Below are 24055 nucleotides of genomic sequence, written 5' to 3' on the forward strand. Positions count from 1 at the left end.
CATATAAAGTTCACTAGAATACATCACTAAGTATAACGTGCTCTGATCCGTATTTCTGTGACAGCACTTTTCACCACCACTATACACAATGAATATTTCGTTACCAGCTTGGCTAGTTATTTATACGCAGTGTAAAATTTCTTTTCTTACACACTTATCCAGTTTAATAATGTTCCAGTACAAAACAAAAGTTTGCCATGTATTAAAAAGGTTGTCGTATGAATGTTTTCTTCTCCTAAAGATGTTTGAATGTTGTTTAAAAACCTAGTATACCATGCATTATGCAGCCGTAATGAAACTTGTGGAACGGATTTCATTTTCCACTTCTGGGCTACTAATATTCTGGCCACCATTGATAAGTTTTTAATTAGGGTCTCATGTCTTGCCTGCACTTCCTAGGGGAAATATTCCAATAAAGTTATTCTTGAATTGCATAGAAGCTTATCACTTATTTATTTTTCCTAACTCTGAAGATATAGTGCTGAAAAAGGCTTAATTTTGCGCATAGCCACCAAATGTAAAATCATGTATCTTCCTGATTACTATGTCTCCAACACAATATGGAGGCTGAAGTTGATATTTTTTACTACTCTTGATGGAGTTTAGTGCTGTTTATACATCATGTTGATAACATTCTTTCTAATTCCTATATTTATAGTTTACTAACCAGGGCCGATTCCAGACGACTAACCTGAAGGCGCTGCATGCCGCCATGTTCCGGATCGCGACGGGGAAAATGCGATATTTCACGTTTTCCCCGTCGCGATCTGGAACATGGCGGCATGCAGCACCTTCAGGTTAGTCGTCTGGAATCAGCCCTTATTTTTCTTGTGCAATTTAAAAACCTCTCATCTGTTTTTGAAAATTATTCCATCCCAGTAGGCCATATATTTTGGCTGTAAGTAGGGCTGCCAGGTCCAGGTTGGGAAATTCCTGGAGATTTTAGGGGTGGAGCCTGGAAAGGGTGGGGTTTGGGGAAGTGAGGGGCCTCAGGCGGGTGTAATGCCATAGAGTCCACCCTTCAAAGCAGCCATTTTCTCCAGGAGAACTGATCTTTGTCACCTGGAGATCACTAGTAATTCCAGGAGATATCCGGCCACCACCTGGAGGCTGGCAACCCTAGCTGTAAGCCCCTTAGAATTGGCAGTTTTCTCTAAATCAGCTCAATTTTATTTAATTGGGTAGGATGTTGCTTTTATACAATATTTAAAGCATCTTACTTGGTTTAAAATTTACACATATACATTTATATTTATTTCAAAGTTCAAAGTTCAGTATTTAGAACTCCTATTTTACCTATCTATTTATCTATATCTATATAGCCATTATCACCATCAATATAACTAATTTTCATCCTGGACAAATCTGTGGGTATTTACATCCAGAGATTGGAGGCGTGAACAGACAAGACAGCTCTTTCTACAAACCTAAAAAAAGCCCCAAGTTTTCAGAAAAATCTAAAATCAAAAAGTGAATATGTTGGGGAGTTAAAACTCTCTGAAACAATAGAAGCAGTGCCCATAGTTTCAGGTAATAAATGCCTTGGTATCTGTTGCTAGGCAACCACAACAGTATTGCCAGTCTACAAGCCTTGGTTACTGTAAGCAAAAGGGTGCAGGGCCCTTTCCAGGTCTGTTTTGAACTTTGAAGGAGATCTCTGGGGCTAGGCCTGGCAGCAACCACCAAGCTACTTGCTACCTCAAAACTTGCATGACTCACCAAGGCCTGGCTGCTTGCTATTGTTCAACAGCAACCACCCTGTGAAAGCTAGTATGGTGCTGTGATTAGAGTTTTACAGTAGGATCTGGAAACTCAGGTTTGATTCCCCAGTCTGCTGTGGAAGCTCAGTATGTGAACTTGGGCTAACCATGCATGCTCTAATCTCACAAGGTTGTTGTGAGGATCCAAAGGAGGACAGGAAAATGATGTAAGTGGCTTTGGGTCCCCATTGGGAAGAAAGGCAGGGTATAAATGAATTAAATAAATAATAAATATAGCTGAAGCAGGAAAAAAGTGGGTCGGTTGATGCATGGGAGAGAGAGAAAGAAAAAAGAAAAGGTGAGGCTACAGGTTGCCAGGAGAAGGAAAACTGAGAATAGTATCGGGAGATCAATACAGGGGAAAGTGAAGGGAAGCTGATATTTCAAGGAACAGAAGAGGACATAGTGTGGGGATTAGGGACAGTCCCCTGATGGTAGTGGGGAATCCCCCGCTTTCACCCCCCACCCCCCACCCCACCACTCACCTGGCTGGCGGGGGGAAAGGCATGATAACGAGCCTCCTGGGTGTGCTCCCAGGGTCACTTTCAAGCAGTGATGTCATCGGTCTGACACAAGAACGCACTCCTGTGCTTCGCATCAGGCCAGTTTGGACCCCAAATGGGCTGAAATCAACCTGCTGCTAAGCACGCTCACATTTCTGTGCTGCATGATGACATCACCTGGAAGTGCTGTCACTGGAAGTGATGTCATTGCCCAGGTACGGAAGCACGCATGTGCTTTGCGTACATGCAGAGGACACAGAAAAGATGAGTCCGGGAGTGTAAGGGGACCTGGTAACCCTAGGAGGGAAGGTAAACGACATCGTCCTGCAAGTCCTTGTGGATCCCCTGCATATGTGTGTGTGTCTCTGTGTGTGTGTGTGTATAAAAACATACCATCCTGGGGATATTGTTTATATGGCAAATTAACTCTATTGATGGCAGAATCCAACTCACTGTTCTTGAGTTCCATTTATGAATATTCATCTCTTCCAAAAACAACTTCCAAAGGTAAACCTTAGTCATTTGTGGAAGTGCAGCTCCGCCAGAGATACAAACAGGGTGAAATGGAAGTTGTATTTAAGCATGAATGAATATTAATGATCAATTTTTCATAGTTCGCATTCCTCTCTGGCAGATGCTAATTAATCCTTTTTTAGTGTTGCCTTTTATCTTGACTCAGGCCATCTGCCTTAAAAATGAAAGCATGCCGATGTTTGCAATTCCAGTCTCCCAGTCCTCTAATCCACACTGACTGAGAACCACATCAGTTGAGGGGGGAAACTATTTAAAAACTGGATGGCTTTAGCCTTGCAGCTTGCTCATTCGCCATCATAGAAAGCATACATCTCCCAAACTGCTTTAGCCCTGGGAGGGGGAAATTTTATGCACAGTAGTTATTGGGTAGGTAGAGCCTTTGTGTCCAAGAAACAGCAGAAGGGAGAAATATGCGACTATCTGTCTGCCTCAGCATTGTGGTCCCAATTCAAATCACCACCAACTGCCTCGGGTTTTGTTAGACAAAGTAAATGAGCTTGTCAAAGCCACGGGCACCCAAGTGAAGTGGTACAGAAGGCAGCTGCCTAGGGGCAGAGTTGGGAAGAGAGCCAGGTAGGGCTGCAGCAGCAAAGGGGGAGCAGTCGGAAGAAAGGCCCACCAACACTAGTTCCCTTTGGAGCAAAGGACTCCTCTGGGGTAAAGGCCTCCTTGAGAAGAAAAGCTTGCTTGAGAGCAGCAGGCCGGCTGACCTTTTGAAGCCTCAGGAAAACAGCAGTCCCAGCCCAAAGGAGCCAGGGGCTTTTCCTACCTAGCCCAGGAAAATGGGCTAGCTTCGAGCTAAATCCTGCTGCAAGGATGCAGCGACGAGGAGAGGAGCCTACAGAGCTGGGAGGCAGGGTTGCCAGGTCCCCCTGCCCTCCTGGCAGTAGGTGGGGGCCCTAGCACCTACCTGCTTTGGTGTCCATTCTGTGAGCGGGAAGAGCGCGCGTGCTTCCAGGCCCACGCAATGATGTCTCTTCTGGGGAGTGACATCCGCACAGGCTGCAGCCACCCCAGGAGCACTCCCGCACTCCAAGGGGGTGGGGGGGGCAAAACAGGCCCAAATTGGCCTGGATCAGGCCCAAATCAGCTTGGAACAGGCCGCTGTGGAGCGTGAGAGTGCTCCTGCACTCCACAGCAGCCCGATCCTGACTGATTTGGGCCAGAATCGGCCCCTTTCAGGCCTGAATCTTCCAGGATCAGTCCCGAATTGGTTTGGAATGGGCTGCTCTGAAGCGTGGGAGTGCTCCCGTGCTCCTCAGGGGCCTGATCTGGGCTGGTTCAGGCCTGAATCGAGCTGATTCAGGCCTTAAGTGGGCTGGATCTGGCCCTCAGGATTGCACCACACACCCCCGGAGAACACTCCAGTAGGTCCATGCCTCCCCCACCAGCCAGGTAAGTGGGGGTGGAGGGTGGGAGTGGGGATCTCCCACCCCCGGCGGGAGAATGGCAATCCTACTGGGAGAAGAATCCAGATGAGGAAGGCAGCCCTAGCAGAAAGGGCTGGAACAGATGGCGATGAAGAGTTGTGTGCTGGCCTGGCCACAAGTTGGTGATTATTTGTTGGAGATGGCAGTGTGAAAGACAGCCTCATCTTTGTCCCCACAGAGAAAAGATGGTCCTTCCCTATGGGAACATGCCTCTGGCAGCTTCACAAAGCTGCAGTCTAGGACACTCAACCTATAGTGTCTATCAAAACACTTCTTTTTCATGAATTACCCTGTTAGGGTTCCTATTACCCCTGGTGGGGAGGGGGGTCCCTCGCTGCCAGGCTCTGTTCCCCCGTCACCTCTCACCTGGTCGGTGTCGGGGGAGGTGTGGGAATGGGTCAAGAACCTGGCTTGGTGTGGAAGTATGGTGTTATGCAAAGGGCTGATTTGGTATTGAGCCCTGGGGGACCTGGAACCCTAGACCCTATCTCCACACACACACCATCCTTTGTGATTTAAGGGTATTTTGTTAGACTTGTAGGAAAGCCTTGTTTAAGCATTTCCTGATAAGCCCTTAGGTCATGCTTCTTTTTGTAAGATTTCAGCATGTTCACATAGTTGTATGCATGTGGATGTCATGTGATACCCTTTGATACAGCTGTTACTTATGATATTTCCTGTTTCTATCCCTACAGCGCTGGAGAAACAATGGCCGCACCAGTATGCAGGGGAAAAGAGGAACCCGGTACAAGGTGAAAGAATTTTCATTAAGGTCCTGTAGATCCCGCCTAATCTACAGATCCTTAATAAAAATTCTTCACCTGCCATCTGATTCCTCTTTTCCCCTCACATCCCTACAGCACCAGTTTCCTACTTTTATAGTTGATTCCCTCAAGCTTCCACCTGGTTTTTCTTCCAGGTGTCCGTCCATTCCAAACAGCTGTTTCGTGGCCAAATGTTTCTTGCAGATTCATTGCTTTGCCAGCTTAGAGCCAAGCTTTTCATTGAGAATGAAGGCCTTGTTGACTGCTGGTCATTCACAAATCTCACATTGCCTCTCAGCAGGATACTGAATCATATCTCTGTTGACGCATTGGCAGGCGGGTCAGGCTCGCTCGCTCTGCTTTGCAGCACATTGCCTTGTAGTGCTGGGACAGAACAGCTGATTAGTTTGACTTTGTTAACACGTACGATTTTGCAGCCCTTTCAAAGGATTAGTCACAAACCTATTTCAAGCCAGTACACCCCAACGATAACTCATATTCCATTGCAATTATGATATGCAGTTTAATTCTTACTGAGCAACAGCTACCCTCTTGTGCCGATCTCTGTAGCCTGAGCAATGTCCCCGCCACCACTAAATCATCTCAACATATGAAGCAGGGGGATGTCACTCTTGCTTCCCTGTGACAACCTCAGATAAGTGACTGCATATTCTTATGTTTAATATAATGTCCTTTGAGAAAGAGAACTGGTTGAAACATATCAGGAGAAAGAAATACTTTGCATAATTTTTATTATTTTTTAAAATCTCTTTGCTGTGACCATATCAATGCTTTGACCCATGTTTTCATTTGGAAAATTTCTTATTTACACAGATGCAAAGACATAGGAGCAAAATTTTAGATTCCTGCTTAGCCGTTGTATCGAGAAAAATCCATGGAGGTGTGACCAGTTCTGCAATAACCATTTTCATATGCATGCCTTTGCGGGATCTACCCAGAGATCCTTATTAAGAGCAAACCCTTCTCGGAAAAATCTCAAGGATCTGTCATTTCCCCCATAAAGACATTGAGAATACATCTGAGATGCACCAGCTGAATGAATTGCTAAAGTGTACGAGGGGCAGGGCTTTTTTTCTGGGAAAAGAGGGGGTGGAACTGAGGGCCAAGCTACAAGTGACGAATGACACTTGAACAGCAAGTGTATTTCTCCCTGTTCACTTGCCCTCCACTCAATCCACTTGCCATTCAAGTGTCATTTGTCACTTGTAGCTTGGCCTTCAGTGGGTTGCCAGCCCAGGGGGCAACTCTTGGCGGGAGGTAGTACCCCTGGTACCACATGCATGTGCGCAAAGTGCACGCATGCTCCCAGGGTCGCACAATGACATCACTTTGGGTCAGCTGGAACAAGGGGGAGGTTTTTTAAAGTTTAAATCGCCCTTGGCGAAAATGGTCACATGGCTGGTGACCCCGCCCCCTGCTCTCCAGACAGAGAGTGATTCCGCACTCGTTGGATAATGCACTTCCAATCCACTTTATAGATCATTTGGAACGGATTTTTTTGTGTGTGGAACAAAAAATCCACCTCAAACGATTGGTAAAGTGCATTGAAAGTGCATTATCCAACGTATGCGGAATCAGCCAGAGAGGAGTTTAGATTCCCCTCCGCACTGCTCCAGCAGCCATGTGACCATTTTCAAGAGATGCTGGAACTCCGTTCCACTGCGGTCCTGCAGAAAAAAAGCCCTGGTAACTAATCTGTGTTAATGATACAAGGCCCCGATTGGACAGGATGGTAAGGAATCCATGAACTGATCTTGGTTAGGCTTAGAAGCTGCTACAGGAGACAATTCATATCAAAACCAGGGCACAAGAGAGTTAACCCTTCCGTATTCTTTTCCTGATGCAAACCACATGCTCAAAGAGTTGCTATTTGCTCAATGCAGATAAACGCAAACATGAAAGGGCATACAGGCAATAATATCATCCAGCATATCTTTTAGTGGCAGTTTTAGGTGGGTAGCCATGTTGTTCTGCAGTAGAACAGCAAGATTCAAGTCTAGTAGTACCTTAAAGACCAACAAGATGATCAAGTTTTTGAGAGTCAAAGCTCCCTTCATCACACAAGAGAGCTTCAGCTCTTGAAAGATTATACCTTGAAAATCTTATTGGACTTTAAGGTGTTACTGGACTTGAATTTTAGCAGCAAGAATCAACAAAACTGCTCCTGGAGGTTCCAGAGGGGTTAATCGTCTGCTTTAGCCTTTTTACCGATACTTGTCACGGAGATTATTGCATCTGTCAGTGCTTGCATTCCACAAAGCTAGCCTTACTGTGCTGGAGCAAAACAATGTTACTAAAACAGATAATGGCTGTTGTTTTGATCTGTTGTAGGAGGCTCACAATGAAATCCTAAACAGAGTTACTTTAGTCTATGCCCATTGACATCAATTGGCTTAGACAGGAGTTAACTGCTTAGGATTAGAGATGGAACCAGAAAAAAAAATGAACCATGTGGTTCGTGGTTCGTCAAATTTCACGAATCATGAACCATGAACTTTCACGAACCTGCCCCTGGTTCACGAACCGGTTCATTTGGTTTGTGAAAATGCCACACCCAGGTCAGAAAATCATCACTTCCAGGTCAGCAGAAGGTCACTTCTGGGCCAGCAGAAGTTCACTTCCGGGTCAGCAGAAGGTCTGCTGGAAGTCCATCCCCTTTTGCCTAGGAAACTGGTTGATTGGCACCAGGCTATCTACAGAGACAAACCAAAAAAGGAACCAAATGAACCAGCCTAAAGGTTCGTGGCGGTTCGTCAGAAATGGGATCTGACGAACCGTGGTTTGTGAACCATGAACTGGCCTGGTTCGTGCTTAATTTTGGTTCGTATTTCGGTTCGTGCCCATCTTTACTTAAGATTTCACTGTTAGTCTTTGTTGGAATCTGTGCAAGTGTCCTACGCTCAGTCGTGAAAGAGTTAAATTGTTGTTCTTTTTGTTTAGTCAGATAGCTAGTTAACATAGGACTACTTAGGCTTTGAGAGAAGTTCCCACCAGAGAAAGTGGGAGTCTTTAGTCTTAATGAGAGAATCCAGGATTGTCTATTTGATGAGCCAGTTTATTGAGGGCAATTAGCTAGCAACATATATTAAGGTTTTATTGCTCTTTGTTTAGTAGTCAGCAGTCTGGGTCTACTACTTCACTAGACCATGCAGTCTAAGCTTTTCTCTCTCTAGTACCTAGTTGAGACTATCAAGATGTAGTCAGAAACTGTTTTTTTTCCTATCAAATGTACCCTTTTTATCCTATTATGTAGTAAAGTATTTTTATAGAGCTAGAATCACAGAAGTCTGTCTACTTATTTCCACTGTGCTGTTACTGCTACTCTGCAAACCTATTATTATTATTATGTCTCATTGCTGCTGCAACTGCCAACAGTCTTTCTTACTCAAGTATTATTCAGAACTCCTATAACCCAAATCAAACACCCTTCTATCATTATGCAAATTTATAGACAAATTGTGACCTTTGTCAGTATGGTTTAGTGACTAGAGTGTTGGACTAGGGTCTGGGAGACCCAGGTTCGAATTCCCCCCTCTGCCATGAAAATTTGCTTGGTGACTTTAGGCTGGTCACACAATAGCCTGACCTACCTCACAGGGTTCTTGTGATAATAAAATGCAAGAGAGGAGAATGATGGAAGCTGCCTTCAATTATTAGGGTATAAACGACTTAACTAACGAATAACTAACTCAGGCAACTTTTACCTAGATTTCTGATTATGTCAAAGAGTTTGTATTTGTATGCCTATGAGATACTGTATTATAACTTCCCAGTCTAGTGCTGATAAAGTTCGCTATTCCACAGTTTCTGAGGGCATGGGCCCGTGACTGAACTCACATCTTAAATATGCTTATGCTGTGAGAAAGGGCTTCAGGTTTCCCTCCCACCCCGCTTTCACCAGCAGAAAAGCACACACTAAAGAACTCATGCGCTGGACTTTGTGCATGCACTGCATCCCATTAAACTAGGCCGATATTCATGCAAAGGAGCTATGCATCATACAGTTGTTTAAATGACACAATGGGTTGTATCTACAGAAGCAAGGATTACAGCTCTTTATCATCTTTCCAGCCCTTCTTCCTCTGCCATAAGCAGACTTGCACTGAAAGGATCCCCTTCTCCCACTGGGGGACAGGTAACCTTCCCTGTAGCATGGTGGTTAAGTGGTTGGGTTGCAAATCTGCACTCTGCTGGTCTGAATGCCACTACTGCTATGAGCTCTGCAGGTGGCCTTGGGGAAGCCCCTCCCCTCAGCCCCAGCTCCTCAGCTATGTTGTGGGGATCATAACACTGGCTTTGTTCACTGCTCTGGGTGGGCACTCATCTGTCTAGAAGAGTGGTATGTAAATTCTACACTGTTGTTGTTTCTCTTCCCTTTTCCTTTGTTTAATTTTTAATGCCTTTTAATTTTATTTTATTGTGTTGTTTTTATGCAGTGAGGCCAGTGCACTGACAGGAATTAACTCATTTTAATTATAGGACTCATTACTGCTGTCAATGACCTCGTTGGACAGAAAAGTTCAGGGGCTCATATTGCCTGGATTGTGCAAAGTCAATTGAAAGGGGAAACAGAAATGTGCCTTGTGCAGTTTGGGGCTGTTCAGTAGATACTACGCAGAAGAAACTTGGGCATAAGGGAAGAGTTGGAAGACAGCAGCTGCACTGAGGGCCAAGCTAGAAGTGATGAATTACACTGGAATGGCAAGTGAACAGACCCACGTGTATTCCTCCTTGTTCACGTAGTGATCGAGTGGAGCACAAGTGAACAGGGAAGAATACATGAGAGTTTGTTCACTTGCCATTCCAATGTAATTCGTCACTTCTAGCTTGGCCCTAAGGTAAACAAGTCTGGGAACTCAATGCACTCTGCTGAATTCAAGGGAAGAAAGCCTGGGTACTGGTGGGGGTTCTGCTTTCAAAGAGGTAGCCCAGAAGGAATAGCTGGAACTGCTAGAGGGCACATCTCGATCTGGGCTTGGAGGGTTTAGTGACACCATTGTCAAGGCAGTGGTGGTGACTCATGGTGGAATCCTAAATAGAGTTACTCCAGACTAAGCCCATTGATTTCAATGGGCTTAGACTGGAGTAACTCTGCTTAGAATTGCACTGTCAGAGGCCAGGCCACTGAGCTAGGCTTACTAGTTGCCTGCTGATGGTGGGCAACCAGGGGTTTGCCCAGTCTATTTGCAGGAGATGGCAACCCCCTTGGAGATCACCCGCCACCAGAAGGCAACTTAAGAAAGTGCTCTCTGGGTGTGCTCCCAGCAGTGCGCAATGTCACTTCCTGAAGTGACAACATTGTGTCAGCCGTGGGCATGCTCCTGTGCTTTACTGGCCCCCAAGTGGGCCAGAAATAGCCCCACGCCTCTCCAGGAGTGCGTGCACGTGAGGAGACTACTACATGTAAGTCCTGTGTGTGTCCCCCCCCCCCCTGCCAGAAGGGTATAGGAACCTGGGAACCCTACACTGAGTCGTAGATCAAGATGGGTAGCCATGTTAGTCTCTCTGTAGCAGTAGAAAAGAGCAAGAGTCCAGTAGCACCTGATCTGAAGAAGTGAGCTGTGACTCACGAAAGCTCATACCCTACCATACATTTTGTTAGTCCTATAAGTGCTACTGGACTCTTGCTGTTTTCTACTGAGCCCTAGATGTTCTGTATGGGCAGAAGGGGAGGGTTACCATCTCTGGGGTGGGAAGTTCCTGGAGAGTTTGGGAGGGGAAAGACCTCTGCAGAGTATAATCCCATAGAGTCCACCCTCCAAAGCGGCCATTTTCTCCCAGGAAGTTGATTTATGTCATCTGGATATCAGTTGTAATTCCAAAAGATCTCCGGGCTCCACCTGGAGGAGGAGAATGAGGTTTCCAGTGTCCAAAAGTACAAGCTACCAAGGGCTGAAGATGACATTTGCTGGACCCTGGGCTCTTGGAGACTGGAAAAGAAAGGAAACAGCAAAGGAGTAAACGCCCTCTGCCCCAGAACAGAGGCCTAGGCAGGACAGGAAGTCCTAGCAGCCCCAGGTATGAGGAGGCATTAGAAGAAACTCCACTTAGGGATCTGCAAGAGCAGAGTGGGGGTGAGGAAACCCCCCCCCCCACCGACAAAAAGGTAAATAATAGGAAGAAAAAGCCCGTATGCATTTTCTCGTCCTCTTACAGTGTTCTTACAGAGTTTTGTTTTAATGAGCAACAAGAAAGAAAGAACGCCCTTAAGTAAAAGACACTCCTCAAACGTAATGAACCAGAGCAAATCATGTAGACAGCCACAATGATGCTAAAGGGGGAGAAAATGAGATAATGTAATTAAACACGCTTTCTGCAAAGCTGCGAGAGCGTTTCCAGCTATAAAATGACATTTAGTAGTTCGTCCAGATTACTGACAAAAAAACACCCTGTTCAAGAGGTTGTGGGGGATGCTACTGTGATTATAACTGCGTTTGCAACCAGCGGGTGTTACTATGGCTGGACTACAACTAGCACCATGCAGTGGGAGGTGGGCAAACGTGTAGACTTGCAGACGAATGGGATGTTCTAGAGAGGATTTGTTTCATCCACGTACTTTACAACGCAAACAAAATTTAAAAGTCTCTGTCGTAAGGAACTTCCAGTCTAAATTTTGATTGGGACGGGAGCCAAGGAAGAAGAAGATGGGAGGCTCTGGGATAAGACACGACAAACATGAGCAAAAGCAGTTTACTTATTTAGACATCATTATAGTTGGCAATGAGAATGAGGAGTCAAGCAAAGTTACCACAAGTGGATACTGTGGTAATTAATTGGTACGTGATAGCTGCTGCTGCTGCTGATTATTATTATTAATTGTTGTTGTTGTTAATAATAATAATAATAATAATAATAATAATAATAATAATAATAATAATAATAATAATAATAATAATAATAATAATAATAATAATGTGTGCTTATATACCGCCCTTCTGGACAGATTAGTGCAACACTCTGAGCTGTGAAGGAAGTCAGTGTTATTAATACCCCACAATGCAGCTGGGGAGCTGGGGCTGAGAGGAATGGCTTACCCAAGGCCACCTGCTGAGCTCATGGCAGTTGTGGGAGTCGAACCAGCAGGGTGCTAATTTGCAGTCCAACCAACCTCTATGCTGCAGTAGCTCTCCTAGTATATTACACAGGCTTAATAAACACTCTATGCCTCTTTGTGACCTGCAGTTGCGTCATATTTATCTGGCTCTGGATTCTTCTTCTTGTTGGAACATTCTTGTTAGAGTGTTCCCCTTTACGGTGGGTTATTCTGGGACAACTTTTCTATCCAAAGGAATGCTTAAGCTCAGCTGGTCATTGTCCTAGAGTCTTCCCTTTTAAAAATATCTGGTTGGACTTGTTTCAAAGCCAAACTTCAAAACCAGTCCAATTATTTGTCTCAACCAAATCATAGGCTTTTATTGGCATCACTCATTTTGGAGACAACTGCCTTAGATCACAAGGCGGGTTAGACTGTAGCCTCCTTCAACAGCGGGCTGATCCACTTCTGTCAGTCAAGTTAAGATTGGGTGATTATATGGGACTTCTGGGACTTTGGACATGTCAGCTGTACTATTGGTCAATGTGTCATCTGCCATCACTATTAACCATTTGAGCCTTCAGATTTAATTTTTGACAGCACCCCATATACTAAGCAAAATTAATAGTGACATCTTCGATAATTTCATATATGATTCCATGCTTGATTTAAAAAGAAATGATAGAAATGACAGTAGAAAGTGCGTCGAAACTTATATAAAATACAAAGCACTAAATGTGAGATACATTTGAGCCACAACAGAAAAATATATTCAAAAAATGTAACAGCACAACTAGCTTATATAATAGTTCTCTCCCCTCTCTCCTTGATTGCTTATACCTAAACTTTAATGTCAATAATTTAAATCAGTTATCTCTTCCATATTTTGTCTCTATATTATGATTACCTTAATTTATCTTAGTTTCGACCTAAGTAATCAAAGAAATCTTTCCACCTTGATACAGCGTTGCCGCTAGAGAGGCAGACTGGAGTAATGGCTACATGGTGTATAGACTATTTCTCCTCTTACAGGTGTACAGGGTACATATTTGAAGAATAACATTTCCCTAAATGCATTGCTTTGCCAGGTTTTAAGTGCAACCTTTGCTTCAATTCACAGTTTTGTGATGATTCAAAAACATGCTCCCCCCCCCTGCCTAAAAGTGAAAGCCAACATAGTATAGTGGTTTGAGTGTCAGACTAGGGTTGTATCCAGACAGCTTTCTCACTCATTCTTCCCCAGTTCTTCTCCTTACTACTGCCCTGCCCCTTGAGGTTTTTGTTCATGCAGGTCTCATGATCCCCAACAATGCCATTTTGGGTGATCAGAGGGGTTCTCTCCTCCCTTCTTCAGCTGTGGAAAAGTTGATTGGATCAAACCCTAGAACCGTGGAGGCAAAGTTCAAATCCCCAATCATGAAACTCAATGGCTTCATTGTCGTTCTTCTATGCAGTCCCACACTGGGACCGCGCATGCGCAGGCCTGCCGACGGAGAAGTTTCTTTAACTTCTTTAGAGCTCCATTAGGGGCCGCTTCTCCTCAGTCATGTAGAGACCCATTTTCCCGCCTTAACAGGCACATGGCCTGCTGGAGGAACAACCTCCTCCTTCCCTCAGTTCTCTTCTGCTGTGAAGAGAGGAACTTTGCTTCTAAGCTCGTTCATTCACTGTGCTTTTCAATTTCATTTCTGTCTGATTTCTACAGATATCCTTTTCTGATGTTATTGGCCAGCTTATATTGGTTCGTTGGTTCACCTAGATCAGTATTGTTTACTCAGGCTAGCAACGACTCTCTAAGATCTCATCTTTCACATCATCTGCTTTTAACTGGAGGTGTGAGGGACTGAACCCAGGGCCTTCTGCATGCAAAGCAGATGCAGGCTACCACTGAGCCACAGCCCCCCACGTAGTCACTCTCTCTCTGCCTAACTCGTCTTGCAGTATTGTTGTGAGGACAAAATGTTGGCAGCAAGAACCATGGGTACCACCTCAAGTTCCTTGAAAAAAGGGTAGGATAATAAAAGTGTGATGCACAGATTTGTCAACATGCATGTCTGTTTATTTCTTTAATGAAAACATACAGATCCTGCCTTATCTCCTTAGACTCATGCACTTGTTAGTACAATGGGTTTCATTCATCTACATTGGGAGGTGTGATGATTTTAAGTATGTGTGTTTGTGTCTTTAAATGTTTGGTGTGGCACAGATGAAGCGTAGGGGTGGAAGAGCCAGTTTGGTGTAGTGGATAAGAGCGCGGGACTCTAATCTGGAGAACCGGGTTTGATACCCCACTTCTCCACTTGAAGCCAGCTGGGTGACCTTGGGTCAGTCACAGCTTCTAGGAGCTCTCTCAGCCCCACCCACCTCACAGGGTGATTATTGTTGTGGGGATAATAACAACATACTTTGTAAACCGCTCTGAGTGGGTGTTAAATTGTCCTGAAGGGCGGCATATAAATCAAATGTTGTTGTTATTATTATTATAAAGAGAGGGACGAGTGAGAGGTGATTGGTTGATGACTGAGAGTGTGGGCAGAGTGAACTGCAGTTGTTAGTTATTGAGCAGAGAGAAAGAGTTCAGTCTAGTTTTGACCGGCAAGCTGTGTGTAGCCTGAGAATGTCCATGTATTCCTGAGAGAAAGGCAAACTGCATGGAAGCCTGAAGTGTGTGTGTCTGTGACAGAACTTTCATTCTACCTAAAGCACTCAAACTGTGTGTGCGCCTGAGAGAAAGTCTCTGGGTCTCACCACCACACGAGACAAAATACTCTCGAATGACATGGGTAATTCGAGTTTATTTTGTAATGTTGAGGGTATTTGAGTATAATTCAAGTGTATTTTGTCTTGTGTGCTTATTTCGAGTGAGAAATTGATATCTGAAGCAGTGTGTGAGCCTGAGAAAGTAAGTTTTTGAATACTGGTGTGACTGAGGCTATGTAAAGAAACTTTAAGAACTGAGAACTATCTTTGAAACCATCAAGCTTATTCAACAGTATGAAACCGTTATGTTTCTCATCAAAATAAAAGTTAATTTTGTTTTGGGGTGGGGTTTTTTTTTGTTTATCCCAGAGTATCTGTTATTCCTATATCCCATTCCTATCCTCAAGGCCACATAGTCCCATGAAGAAGCCTGACACGTTCTTAACATTTAAATTATTTTGGAATATAATTCCTGGTGGCAGCAATCTACTCAGAGAGGGCAAGAAGAAAATGGCTAAAGGCAAAATCTAACTAAGGATAGGAAGGAGGTCACAACAGGAGGTGTGCTCCCTTTCCACATATAAAGACTGACTCCTGCATTTCCTAGATGAACTCCCATTCTTGGAGCTTCCAGACCTAGATCGTATGTGAGCTTTGAGGAGAGCCTACGAATGGACTAGACAGTCAGGATAACACGACTGGCATCAGATGAATACTTGAGTCAGAGTGGTGTGCAAAACCGTTCATTAAAAAAGAAAAAAGTACAGAACGGGACTTAATAGAACATTATTTGCATTTTGCATTGGCTGTCACTTGATTGTCCTGTGATAGCACATTACGTAAGAGGTTATAAAAGCTATTTTCCCCCAACTTCCGGATGCATCTGAAGTTGCAGCAGATCAGAAAACAGGGATGAAGTGGGCATTCTTATGAGTTGATAGGATATCACATAACGAACATGGCGATTTATTTGGCTGTTGTATAGTGCTGACAGCTTACACATTTGCCAAATTGTTTAACAATAGGTTAGTATTATAGAGTGAGCCATAAACAAAGAGGCAAGAAGACAGAGTGCTCCTGATTACTCCTTTATAACAATAGTGTTCATAAGCTGCAGAATCTCTAAAATCTGTATTAAATAGCTTCAAAAAATGTAATTTTTGTTGGAGAACGGCCTGCCAGAGATCCTCAGAAACCCTTCTATTTAACTGGCTTTTCAGAAATTATATACAGTGGGTGAAATTGTTTCATCAGACTGTTCTTGAAGGTTTGGGTAGTCTGTATTTAATTCAACGCTCAGGGTGGAAAGAGATGAGTTGGCCATTATGCTTCATTGTGTTGAAATGAATTTAGTGGAAGGTTATTAGAATTGTTACAGTTTTTAATATGTGTAATCAGTCTTGAACTGCTCCCAGTAACAGAAATACCATACTATTTTAAAAAAATGACCACTCAGAGAAGCACAATAATTATGTGTAATAGAAACTTCTTTTTCTTAATCTGTCCTATTTGCGAAATGTCCTTTGCCCTGATTCAGGCACGTGCAGGGTGTAGAGGTCTTCTTGTGGTTCCTTAGGATTCACTGCCAGACGTTCAGCATGTCTCTACTGTCTCTACTGCTACTATCACTGAAAACAGGTTTCAGGGCCAAGCCTTCGTATGCCTGCCTTAAATTAAGAGCGGGGTCAGATTTTAGGGTTACCGGAGGAGGCAAGCTGCCCAGTGATCCCACGCCACAGGTGGGCAGCCCAAGCAAACAGACGTGTGCGCCTGTGTGCCCCGCCACAATGATGTCACTTCTAGACACTGTGCATCAGGACCATTTCCTTTAGAATCAGCCCAAAACGTAAGTCTTTGGGATCAATTCTTAAGGAGTCATGCACTCCCCAAGGATAAGCCGGTCAGTTTCACACACACACATACACACTCCTCCTTGCCCTCCCAGTCTCCTAGTGGTTGATTTTATGGCGGCAACCTATAGCTGCCAGCTCCGCTTTGAGAAATTCCTGGAAATTTAGGGATGGAGATTGGGGAGGGACCTCAGTGGCATATAATGCCATACAGTCCACCTTCCGAAACAGCTGTTCTCTCCAGGGGAACTGATCTCTGTTGTCTGGAGATTAGTTGTAATTCCAGGAGATCTCCAGGCCCCACCTGGAGGCTGGCAACCCTTGTTCATAACTGCTTAAAGCGGGGGGGGGGGTGGATATTTGCTTTAGGCGCAGCTCAAAAGAACTCGTTTTAGGTGGGTAGCCATGTTGTTCTGCAGTAGAACATCAGGATTGGAGTCTAGTGGCACCTTAGAGAACAGCAAGATTTCCAGCTTTCGAGAGTCACAGCTCCCTTCTTCAGACACAAGCCTGTCCTCATGGAAAGCAGCTCATTCAACTGCATGGAGTGGAAATCTAGCCACCCCTTGCGCCTGAAGAAGGGCGCTGCGATTCTGGAAAGTTTTAACACCGAAAATCTTGCCGGTCTCTAAAGTGCTACTGGACTCAGATCCAACGAAGGGCCAGAGTGAATTCTTGGACTTCAAAGCTCTTCCTATGAAGAAGGAAAAGAAAGGAGAAATAAGAGGAGGAGGAGAAACACCATGCCATTTCCGTGGTGGCCACTTTGCGAGCCGACGCCGGCGCGCAAAAGTTTTGCCAACAATGGGCCGAGTGTGTCCGGGGCAGCCGGCAAGGCGCGCGGTGGAGTCACAAGGCTAAACGCGCCCGGGGTGCGCCCTTCGCAGCCGCGTGTGGACGCAGGCGGCGGGCCCGCCTTTCCTCCGCAGAATCCTCGCCGAGAGCGCGGAGGGTGGGGCCGAGCGCAAGGCAGGCGGCTGGGCTGGGCTGGGCTGGGCTTTTCCGCCGCTCGCCGCTGCTGTTGCTGCCCGCGAAGGCTCCACCTGCCCGGCTCCGCGGAGCGGCCTCCGCCTGCCTCCGTCCTGCGCCCGGGCGTCGATGTCTCCGAGGCTGGCCGCGTCGCCTCTGCGTTTCGTGGCTGGCGGGGAGGCGTAGTTTTCCGGGGAAGGTGAAGCAACTGGCGGATTCCGTCAGCAGACAGCGAACCCGCAACTGCGCACGCCGGTGAGTTCCCCGAACACGACGGGCTCTTCGGCGGGTTGCATTCGCGCCCGGGAAACTTTTGCATTCGCTTGGCCGGGAAGGAAAATCAGCCGCCCTTTGCGAGGCCTGCGAAAGAGCAAGCCGGGGCGTCGCGGCTGCTTCCTTCGGGGCGCTTCGGCGCTCGTTGCAAGCCGCCTGGCACTGCCCAGGCTTTTCCAAGTGGGGCATTTTTTGTGGCGGCAGCTTAGAAAGTTTTGCGCCTTGCCACTTGCTGTTTGCAAGGCGAACAGCTGGAGCTCTTCTGCTCAATTCCATGTGGAGCTTTTCAGTGGGCGCCTTGTGAAATCTTTCTCTAGCTGCTCAGCTGTCACTTTCCCAGCTTGTCTTTTCAGAGCCAGCGTGTGACAAACGACAACCATCTTGCTGTAGTATTTTTTTTATTGTTGTTTTTTGGGATGTGGCTCTTACTCTTCAAGATACCGATCTCTGCTGATGTGTACAGGAAGTGCGGTGGATTTATTTTTTTTTTAAGCAGCTGCCTGAAATTGTTATGAAAGAAAGGACAGAAAAGCAACATTAAAAGATTCTTTGGAACTATACAGCGATTTCTGATACCTGCGTTTCTGTTAGGTGGGAATGGGAAATCTAAATAATTTAGAGCCAGAGGCGTTAGCCGTGTTAGTCTGTAGTCGCAAAATAGCAAAGGTTCAGTAGCACCTTTAAGACTAACCAACTTTATAGTAGCATAAGCTTTTGAGAACCACAGTATTCTTCATCACGTGTGATGAAGAGAACTGTAGTTCTTGAAAGCTTATGCTACTATAAAGTTGGTTAGTCTTAAAGGTGCTACTGAACTCTTTACTAAATAATTTATACACCAGTCGAAGGCCATCTTTGAAATAAACTCTTTTGGTTTCAGTTGAACTTAACAGGATTCAATCGACGTTATCTCCAAAGAACACAGTTAAGAGCAAGGGACTGAATTTCCAGGAGTTTGAGAGTGGTTTGCAAATATGTGAAATGCAAAAGGGAGTACCATATCCTGGATTTGGATTACTAAGCATAATTTAATTAATAGAGGATTTAAGTTTATATCACTAAATAAGTGACACTGCAATCCTACGAGAATTACTAAATCCACTGAAATCAGTTGTACTGCGTGAGACATTTTATTGATTCTCATCCTGCTCATATCGATGTTAAGGGAAACTTGGCTGCTTACCTCTTTATAGATAGCGTCATCACTAATACTGCTTGGAGTACACCATATGGTGTACATAAATATGGAATAGGCTTGCTTAATTCTGTGGTACACCAACAGGGTTATACAAACCATATCCCGTTGCTGGTTTCACCATTTCTCTGCTTATCTGTAAGAAAACGGTTTAAGCAATATTGAGTGCAACAAATGCTTCATATCTGTTGGTAGGGAGCTGAAGGTGGCCCTGAAGTGATACCTGTAGTCCTACGTAGATGACAAATTCATGGACGGGACAGCGCGAGTAGAGGGGGGACAGCAGCAAGCACACTGGCTGGAGAATAGAAATTACGGGCGTGAGAATAGAGCTTTATGAGCATGCATGCTGTGCCCGTGTACGGCATGCTTGTGTAGGAGAGGTGGGGCCAGCAAACTTGGTTGTGAGTGAAGGCAGGGCATCGTCACACTGGTTCCAGCTCCCCCGTTAAAGGTATCGGACTGTTCACTGGTGCAGGGCTTTGTGAAGGAAACCATTGCAAGTGAAATGGTCGTATCACTTATCCCGGGTAGAACAGGGTGAGGCTTTGTATATAAATGTACACAGCTTAGCCTGGGAAAGGCAAGCCGGAATCATTGTTTACGCTTCGGACATTCTGCAGGCTTACACTGTGCCACAGGCTGGGCTGCCAATAGCCCCTTGTAATTGAGTTGCTAGATCTTGATGAGAATTTCCGGTAGGGTGGATTCTGTGCAGTCCTAGGCCAGCCACAGTTTATGCTAATAAAATGAGCGTATTGATTCCGTTATACTGAAAAGCTGTTAGGTTTCATCATGAATGTGCTCAAGGGAATTCTTCTGAATTTCCTTGGAGGGAGGAATCTCTTAGAATGTGCCCTTCCCCTAGGAGCTGCCATTCTCACAGCTTATAAAACCAGGCAGTTTCAAAATCTCATCAATTTGGGAATTCAGAATGGCGACAAGGAGAAACAGCCTTTTCGATTGCTGCCCCAAGGCCTTGAAATGAGTTCCTTGAACAGTGGCTTTGGATGGGGGAGGGGGTGGAATAGAAAGCTCATAAGCAGGCTCATCCTATGCATGTTTAGTTATAAGCAGGGCTTTTTTTCTGGGAAAAGAGGTGGTGGAACAATGACGTCACTTTGGGTCAGCTGGAACAAGGGGGGAGTTTTTTAAAGTTTAAATTGCCCTCTGCGAAAATGGTCACATGGCCAGTGGCCCCGCCCCCTGATCTCCAGACAGAGGGGAGTTTAGATTGCCCTCTGCACCGCTCAGGGGCGCGGAGGGCAATCTAAACGCTCTGTCTGGAGATCAGGGGGCGGGGCTACCGGCCATGTGACCATTTTTAAGAGGTTCTGTTCCACCGCTTTCCTGCTGAAAAAAAGCCCTGGTTATAAGTAAGACATGAGTTTGGGTTCAGTCACATATATAAGCAGATAATTTGGCTGTTAAGTGGGAATGGTCTAACCACATATAAGTTTCTTTTAGGATTGCAGTATTATGTACATACAGTGGCTGTTTTCACTTGTCTTACCGGCTGCGCAAAATTGCACAAATCTCCTGGAACAAAGGCGTCCAGGAAGACGCCATCGTTCCAGGAGTTTTGCACGATTTTGCGCGGCCAGTAAGACGTGTGAAAACAGCCAGTATTTGAGTGTTAAGAATGATTTTAACCTTTTTTGATATTTTATGGAATTGTAGGCTTTTGCTATGTTTTGCTGTCTCAGCTTTTTTAAAAAAAACCATTGAACTATTGTTACTTTTTATGCTTTTCATTATTTTGGGAACTGTCCTCACAATAAACAAAAGCTGTAGTTAGCTGTGTCGGTCCATAGCAAAATCTCAAAAAACAGAAGTTGTTCAATACTTTTTATTAAGACCAACCGAAATAACACAACACAGGAAGGATTACTCTTACACAGTCGGCAGCAGAATTCTAAGACGGCGCCACCGCTTGAATCCTGAATTGCTCCATCTACACATAACAAAGAAGTCCAAAGTGTGCTTACTCAGAGGCAGGGCTTTTTTTCAGCTGGAACGCGGGGGAACGGAGTTCCGGAACCTCTTGAAAATGGTCACATGGCCGGTGGCCCCGCCCCCTGATCTCCAGACAGAGGGGAGTTGAGATTGCCGGGCAATCTGAACTCCCCTCTGTCTGGAGATCAGGGGGCGGGGCCACCGGCCATGTGACCATTTTCTCCAAGGGCGATTTATACTTTTAAAAACTCCCCCCTTGTTCCAGCTGACCCAAAGTGACATCATTGTGCGGTCCTGGGAACGTATGCGCACTTTGCGCATGTACATGTGGTACTAGGGGCACCACCTCCCGCCAGGAGTTCCCCCTGTGCTGGCAACCCACTGAGTTCTACCCCCTCTTTTCCCAGAAAAAAGCCCTGCTCAGAAGAAAGCCCCATTCAGTGTAATAAGCTTCAGCGGTTGCCTCCAGGCTAATTGATCTTTCAGTTAATAGTTTCCTGACCCCATCAGGAAAAGCAGTCCCACCGTTTTTAATTTCCCCTCTCCCCACTGACCTATGTATGTTCCTGTTAGGTTGCACCTGTAGCACTAAGAACATGGGAGGGACAAAATGACCTTTGTCAGACGGGGAAACTAGCTCAGTGTACAGAACGTTAAAGGGGAGGGGAGGCAGCAACCCTGAAAAACCTACCGAATTCAAAGTCTGAAATAAATTCTAGACTAGAGGAGATTGGAGCCTGTCTTGCGTTTCGTTTGGTAGCAACCTCCAACTGGGGAGAGGTGATGATCATTGTTGCGGCACAACAGAAAAGGGTTTTAAACTCTTCTCCTTTTGCAGTTTATCAGTGGGTCTACCTAGCTCCAGGCTGAGGTGATAGTGGCAGGTGCCTCTGCAGTGATGTGGAAGCTGAAGTTCCCCTTCTGGCATTTCACAGCCCCTTCACACAGCTCCAGTGTATAGCAAAGCCTTTGCCCTGCTGCTGGCGCTGCCTTTTAAAACTATGCTTCCTGGCTAACATTGCATCTCCTGACACGTGTTCTTCACATGTCAGATATCTCGTGTAGAGAGACTGTGTGGTGGGACAGCTGTCAGGACCCAGGGCTTCTAGGAGGGCCCATTGCTCCTGACCCACCCCCCTCTCATTTGCTACCACTCAGCCACTCATACTCTCGCTGCACACTCTTCCCAGTGCCACCAGGGATAATGCAGGCTGCTGTGAGCATAGGCAGTGGGAAGTCTCACAAGCAGGCAGGAGGGAGGCATGAGGATGGATAGAAGGGAATGAGGATGTGAGCAGGGCTTGGGGAGGGGGCCTTGGGAACTCTCTGCCTGGAACCTCCCAAAATCTGGAACTGGCCCTGTATGGAAGGGACTGTAAAGATTAGTTTTAGGTGAGGAGCTGTGTTGGCCTGTAGTAGAACAGCAGGATTTGAGTCCAAGGGCACTTCAGAGACCAACAAGATTTTCAAGGTGTAAGCTTTCAAGAGTCAGAGCTCCCTTCTTCAGATACAGGGAGGAATATAGATCCTTGAGCTTTTATATCCCAGCCAGAGCTGGGTGGGGTGTTACAAGGAAGGGCATTAGGATGTAAAGGTACAATGCAGCTTGATGGAATGGGAGGGGTGTAGCGAAGGAAGATGTCAGGGTGTAAAGGTAGACTGGTACAATGCAGCCTGATTAGAGCAGAAATTAGCATCTGTAGTGCCACTGGACCCAAATCCTGCTGTGAACATTGGAGATGTTCCGGCAGACTGATTGTGAGAGAAGAGTGCTCTGAATTCTAGAAGTGTGTATAGCCCACTTCAGCTTGGTTTGCCTTGGCCTGTTAGGCAAAATCCAAAGTGCATCCAACCTCCTGCCACAACAAACTCTTTTTATCATCCCCGGACAGCAGCACAAATTGCAGTTGGCACTGCATGAACTTCAGTCCCCGTTCACTCATCAATGAAGAGTAACAATTTTGGCATGTCCCTCTGCAGCAGAAGAGTGCTGGGAATGTCTCATTAGGATCCGTGTTGGCATTAATGATGTATTGATTTGTTTCGGAGGCATTTGAAAAGGAACCATCTGGAAACAAAACAGGAAAAAAGTTTGGTTTCAGTTTTGTTTGCTAGGTATGATGTGTGTATTTTAGCATGAACAGTCACAACTGCGCAGCCTTCCTGTTGTGCCTTGTGTTGACATTTCCAAGAATTCATTAGTCTGTTGACGTTCCATTATACCCACTTGGGGGATAGCTCATTTTAGTTGCAGCTTTCTGTGTATGTTAGCATCGAACAGGAGATGAATTCCGCTGCACTCCAACATACCATTCACTGGAAATCGACATCAGTGGGTTGCGTTTCCGACTAAATGCGGGAGCCTTGGTTTGCGATCGGAGCATGTGGCATAGCACATGCTCCAGTGAGTCAAGTGACAGCAGAGAAAGGCAAGGCGGAGGGGAAAACGCTTCTCAAACCAACATGCTTCTTTCCCGAGCTATGTCTGCCTCCCCTCCACTATCAGCAACGGGACCCGCTAGGTCAGGCTCTCCTTTGGCAAAAGAGGCCTTCTAGATACCTCTAGGAAGCTTACAAGCAAGGGCACAAGGCATCTGCTCCTGGTTTTTGATCATGCAGGTATATTGCTCCCACACTTGGATGTTCTATTTAGCTATCCTGTTTAGATAAACCTATCATCTGCGATTCCTCTATGAACTTTAGTCCTTTAGAAAGAAATCTGTACTAAGCATACCAGAAGTTCATGGCAATTGAAAAATAGAAAGCCAAGTCTGCTACCCAAATACAGAATGCTTAGCATTCTTAACTAAAGGCCCTCTGACCATGAGCAGCCCGGTTAAGTCTTTCTCTTCCACTTTTGAACAAGTGGACAAAATAGTTTTCATGATGTTCAGATACTGCAAAGCATCAAGGCAGATTTCATTTTGACATGCCGTATGGCTGGTTCCATGCTAGTAGTTTAGTCTGGAGTTGCCACAATTCATTCATTCATTTATTTTAATGAACAGCCCAGAAGACCCCATTGTCAATCTGTTGAATTCTAGTGTTTTCTGTCCAGCTTTTTCTC

The 24055-nt window shown here is 45.4% G+C and overlaps 1 protein-coding gene across 5 annotated transcripts in view; it reads left to right on the forward strand.

Moving 5' to 3' along the window:
• RAB27B (RAB27B, member RAS oncogene family) overlaps nucleotides 1-24055 on the forward strand; it is a 161902-nt gene that overhangs the window by 103577 nt on the left and 34270 nt on the right. Inside the window, exon 1 of one of the 5 annotated variants that reach the window (XM_054987681.1) lies at nucleotides 17564-17819. The exons of the other annotated variants lie outside the window; for them this stretch is intronic. The gene's annotated coding sequence lies outside the window, so the exon portion shown is untranslated. Of the gene's footprint in view, nucleotides 1-17563; nucleotides 17820-24055 lie in introns of those variants that run through there. 5 annotated transcript variants of the gene reach the window in all.

This window comes from Eublepharis macularius, chromosome 8 (genome assembly GCF_028583425.1).
Source record: "Eublepharis macularius isolate TG4126 chromosome 8, MPM_Emac_v1.0, whole genome shotgun sequence".
Classification (NCBI taxonomy): Eukaryota; Metazoa; Chordata; class Lepidosauria; order Squamata; family Eublepharidae; genus Eublepharis; species Eublepharis macularius.